Below are 6,000 nucleotides of genomic sequence, written 5' to 3'. Positions count from 1 at the left end.
TTTTGGTTTTTCAAGGTAGGGTCTCACTCTGGCTCAGGCTGACCTGGAATTCACTATGTAGTCTCAGGGTGGCCTCGAACTCATGGCGATCCTCCTACTTCTGCCTCCCAAGTGCTGGGATTAAAGGTGTGCACCACCACGCCCGGCTAGCTTAACTTCTTCCTTTCCAAATTGTATCCCTCTGTTTCTTTCTCCTGTCTTATTGCTTGAGCTAGGACTTCCAGTACTATATTAAAGAGCAGAGGTGAGAGTGGACAGCCCTGTTTTGTTCCTGATCTCAATGGGAATTCCTCCAGTCTCTCTCCATTAAGTATTATTTGGGCCTTAGGCACTTTGTATATTGCCTTTATTCTGTTAAGATATGAACCAATCATGCCAATTCTCTCCAATGTTTTGAGATCATGAAGTGATGTTGTATTTTGTCAAAGGCCTTTTCTGCATCTATTGACATGATCATGTGATTTTTGTGTTTAACCTGGTTTATGTGGTGCATTACACTGACAGATTTCTGTATGTTGAACCACCCCTGTGTTCCTGGGATGAATCCAACTTAATCAAGGTGAATAATGCTTTTGATATATTGTTGGATTTGGTTTGCAAGGATTTTGTTCAGGGTCTTTGCATCTAACTTCATCAGGGAAATAGGCTGGTAGTTTTCTTTTTATGTGGCATCTCTGCCTAGTTCTGGAATTAGGGTGATACTAGCTTCATAGGAGTTGGGTAGCTTTCCATGTTCTCCAATTGTGTAGCACAGTTTGAGGAAGATTGGTTTGAGTTCATCCATGAAGGTTTGATAGAATTCAGCTGAGAAGCCATCTGGTCCTGGACTCTTCTTTTTTTTTTTTTTTAATATTTTTTTTATTTATTTATTTGAGAGCAACAGACACAGAGAGAAAGACAGATAGAGGGAGAGAGAGAGAATGGGCGCGCCAGGGCTTCCAGCCTCTGTAAACGAACTCCAGATGTGTGCGCCACCTTGTGCATCTGGCTAACGTGGGACCTGGGGAACCGAACCTCGAACCGGGGTCCTTAGACTTCACAGGCAAGCGCTTAACTGCTAAGCCATCTCTCCAGCCCTGGACTCTTCTTTTTGGGGAGGATTTTATTACTTTTTCAATCTCCATGAGTGTGATGGGTTCATTGAGGTGATTAATCTGCTCTGAGTTTAGCTTTGATAGATGGTATGCATCCAGGAATTTATCCATCTCCTCCACATTATCCTGTTTTGTGGAGTAGAGGTTTCTGAAATAAGTCCTGATGATTCCCCCAATTTCACTTATGTTTGTTGTGATCTCTCCTTTTTCATTTTGAATTTTGTTAATTTGAAGCCTCTCCTTTTTTTTGCTTGATCAAATTGGCCAGGGGTTTGTCAATCTTGTTTATTTTTTCAAAGAACCAGCTCTTTGTTTTGTCAATTGTCTTAATTGTTTCCTTGGTTTCCAATTCATTAATTTCTGCTCTGATTTTAATTACTTCTTTCCTTCTGGAGCTCTTTGGGTTGGATTTTTCTTGCTTCTCCAGTGCCTTTAAGTGGATGGTTAGGTTATTGATTTGGGATCTTTCTGTCTTTTTGATGAAGGCATTGAGTGCTATGAATTTTACCCTGAGGACCGCCTCCATTGTGTCCCATAAGTTTTGGTATGATGTGTTCTCGTTGTCATTAAATTCCAGGAATTTTGCAATTTCATTTTTTATTTCATCCACTATCCATTTATTGTTTAAAAATGTGCTACTTAGTTTCCAGGTGCCATTGGGATTCTTGGTGGGTCTTTTGTTGTTGATTTCTAGCAATATAGCATTGTGGTCTGATATCATGCAGGGAATTATGTTAATCTTCCTAAATATGTGGAGGCAGTCTTTGTGACCCAGTATATGGTCTATTTTAGAGAATGTTCCATGGGCTGCTGGGAAGAATGTGTAGTCTGTGGATTTGGGCTGGAAAGTTCTCTAGATGTCCGTTAGGTCTAAGTGATGTATGGTTTTGTTGAGCTCTCTTACTTCCCTGTTGAGCTTCTGTTTGGATGATGTGTCTATTACTGATAATGGTGTATTGAAGTCCCCAAATATGATGGTAGTGGTGGTTATTTCTGCTTTATTGTCAAGTAGGTTTTGCTTTATGAACTGTGGTTCCCCTGTGTTTGGTGCATACAAATTTATGATTGTAATATTCTCTTGATGAATCATTCCCTTGACAAATATGAAGTGGCCTTCATTGTCTTTTTTGATTATTTTTGGTTTGAAGTCTATTTTATCCAATATTAATATAGCTACACCTGCTTGTTTCTTATTCCCATTTGCTTGGAATATTGTTTTCCATCCTTTCACCCTGAGGAGATGTCTGTGTTTAGTGGTGAGGTGGGTTTCTTGAAGACAACAGATTGAGGGTTCTAGTTTTCTGATCCATCCTGTTAGCTTGTGTCTCCTGATGGGTGAATTAAAGCCATTAATATTTAGGGTAATGACTGTGAGGTTTGATTTGATCCCTGCCATATTGTGTTGGTATATGTGGTTTGGTGTTTTTATGGACTTTGAAGTTTTTTGTGCCTCCTCTGAGTTTGGTTATTGTGATCTGCTTCTTGTAGGCATTTGAGTTTGATTATTTGATTCTTCTGTGTGGATAATTTACTGAAATATTCTCTGTAGGTTTGGTTTTATGTTCATATAATTGTAAAGCTGAGTTTTGTCATGGAAAACTTTTCTTTCACCATGTATTATGAGGGATACTTTTGCTGGGTAGGGTAATTTGGGCTAAAAGCCATAGGTTCTTAGACTTTGCAGTGTTTCATTTCAGGCCCTTCTGGCTTTCAGGGTTTCCATTGAGAAGTCTGAGGTAATTCTGATGGGGTTTCCTTTAAAAGTGATGTGCTGTTTTTCCCTAGCTGCTTTTAGGATTTTCTCTTTGGTGTCACTCTTTAGAGTCTTAATGATAATGTGTCTGGGAGAGTTTCTCTTTTGGTCCAGTCTGTTTGGAGTTCTGTTAGTTTCTTGTATCTTGATGAGCCTTTCTTTTGAGAAAGTGGGAAAGTTTTCTTCAATTATTTTGTTAAATAAGTTCTCCATGCCTTTGGTCTGAATTTCTTCTCCTTCTGGTATTCCAATGATCTGGATATTAGGACATTTAAGGGTCTCCCACAATTCCCTCATGTTCTGTTCACAGAAATTTTTGAACTTATTGAAACTTTTGAACTCTTGAACTGTTTTTTCCATTTTGTCATCCATATTGGAGTTTCTTTCCTCCACATGGCTGACTCGATTCTTAAGAGCTTCTAGAGAGTTTTGGACTTGTTCAATTAGGTTTGCATTTTCTATTCTTTTCTATGTCTAGTTTCCATCCCTCTATGGAGCTTCTTTTTCACATCATTTTCTGGCTTTCTTGATGCTTCTTGGAATTCATCCTTGCATTTCTGTATGTCTTCATTTAGCATTGCCAGCTGATTTTTGAGGTCCTCTTTTTTTTTTTTTTTCACTCTCCTTCATATCTCTTAACTGCCTTTGAATTCCTTCCATTTTCTTATCTATTAGGTCTAATCTAGTGATGGCAGCATCCACATGATTATTGGTCCTTCGTTGCTTTTCTGCAAGTTCCACCAGTAGCTTGGTCAGGGTTGCATTGCTCATAGCTTCATTTTGGTCTTCTGATCCTAATGTTTCTTCTATGTTTTGATTAGAGATGTTAATTGTAGGACTGGGTGATCTAACTAGATTTTCTTGCATTTGGTTTTTCATGTTATTTCTTTTGTGCTGTGGTTTTCCTATCACAGTGGGCAGAGAGGGTAGAACTGTGGTCTCGATGGGTGGGGGAAGTGGTGCTTCTTGGGGGAGATGGCCTGGGCTAGCCCACAGGCAAGCAGGTTGGTTGAGTGATCTTGAGCTAACACGTGGGTGGGTTGATCAGCCTGAGGTCAAGCACGGGGAAGCTGAAGCAGCCTGAGGCAGATGCCAAGCATTCTGAGCTGCTGCATGGCAGAGGTGCCAAAGTTACCTAAGCTCTCATATGGTGATGCACCAAAGCTGCCTGCACTCATGCTTGGAGGAACATTGAAGCACCAAGCACCAAAGCAGCCTAAACTCGTATGTGGCAGAACACTGGGACCCAGAAGCAGTCTGAGCTCACCCACAACAGGACACTGGCAGTCAGCTGCTGTGCAGCATACAGGGAGGGGTTTGCACCTAAGCTGGCGCATGCACATAGGCAAGGTGAGCCTGAGCTCATGTGGGCAGGTGGAACAGGCCTGGGCTCAAGCGTGAATGGGCAGCAGCTGGAGCAGTAAAGTGGCAAATGTACAAATCAGGCTAAACTTTCACAAGCGGGGATCAGTGGCGTGTGTGTGTGTGTGTGTGTGTGGTGGGCAAATGGACCAAAGGAGTCTGAGCTCCAGTAGGCCAGTGGGTGGAGCCTGCCCAAGGTCATGCGTGCATGGGGGTAGCAGGATGATTGTTCCTGTGCAGTGAGGCAAGTGAAACTATGTTGGCCTGGGTCCCCTTTCCTACTGTAAGTGCACAGGTGTCCTGAAGCTGGGACTATGGGTATGGCAGCTGCTTGGGGTGATTGGGGAACTGGTGGGCTATCCATGAGTGAGGGAATCAGCGATCCACTTTTTTTCACCTCTGTGCTCTCCTACTGGCAGTCTATTAGAGATTGGTCTCCCCTAAAAGACCCAATGAACCCTTATTGCCTTGCCTTTCTTTTTTTTTATGTGAACAGAAATACATTTATTACAAAATACCTTGCCTTTCTTTCCCAGGGATGTGCGGCACAGTGAGGCAGTCGCCATCTTGGCCAGAAGTCTCTGCCCTATAGCTTTTCTTACTATTGATTTGTAGTTTGATCTCATGGTGATCAGATAGAATGCAAGGAATAATTTCAATTTTCCTGTATTTGTGAAGGTTTGCTTTGTGTCCTAATATATGGTCTATTTTAGAGAATGTTCCATGTGTTCTGAGAAGAATGTGTATTCTGCAGCATGTGGGTGAAATGTTTTGTAGATATCTGTTAGGTCCATTCATTCTGTGACTTCATTTAATCCAGATGCTTCTGTTTATTTTTTTGCCAGGATGACCTGTTAATTGATGAGAGTAGAGTGTTGAATTCACCCACTACAACTTTGTTTGGTGTTATCTGTGACCTCAATTATAATAATGTTTGTTTGATGAAACTGGGGACCCCCATGGTAGGTGCATATATGTTTAGGATTGTAATGTCTTCCTGTTGGAGTGTTCCTTTAATTAATACAAAGTGACCTTCCTTATCTTTCATAACTAATGTTGGTCTAAACCCTCCCTGTCAGATATTGGGATAGCAACACCTGCTTGTTTTCTATGCCCATTTCCTTAAAACACCATTTTCCAACCTTTCACCCTAAGATAATGCCCATCTTTTGTGGAAAGGTGAGTTTCTTGGAAGCAACTAATTGAAGGATCCTGCTTTTTAACCCAGTCTGAAAACCTGTGTCTTTTGGTTGGGGTTTTGAGGCCATTGATATTAAGAGTTATTATTGAATGGTGTGTATTCTTACCATTTTTCTTGTTTTGTAGTTCTGGTTTTACCTTTGCCCTCTTGTATTAACTAGTATTTGAGTCTGGTTTATTTTTTCCTGGTTCCTTATGTGTGTGCTTTTCTTTCTCTTCAGTATGGAGGATCCTTTCAAGTATTTTCTGTAGAGCTGGTTTAGTCTTCATATATTCCTTTAGTCTGCTTTTGTTGTGGAATGTCCTTATTTCCCTGTCTATTTGAATGGACAGCTTTTCAGGATAAAGTAATCTTGGTTGACAGTTGTTATCTTTCAGAATCTGGAATATATCAGTCCAAGCCCTTCTGGCTTTTAAAGTTTGGGTTGAGTAATCTGCTGTTATCCTGATGGGCTTGCCTTTGTATGTGACCTTATTTTTCTAACTGCTTTCAATATATTTTCTTTGGTTTGTGTGTTTTGTAGTTTAATTATAATATGATGGTGAGAGGTTCTTTCCTGGTTTTGTCTGTTTGGTGTTCTATAGACTTCC

This window comes from Jaculus jaculus, chromosome 4 (assembly GCF_020740685.1).
Source record: "Jaculus jaculus isolate mJacJac1 chromosome 4, mJacJac1.mat.Y.cur, whole genome shotgun sequence".
NCBI lineage: Eukaryota > Metazoa > Chordata > Mammalia > Rodentia > Dipodidae > Jaculus > Jaculus jaculus.
Note: the sequence above shows the minus strand (reverse complement) of the source record.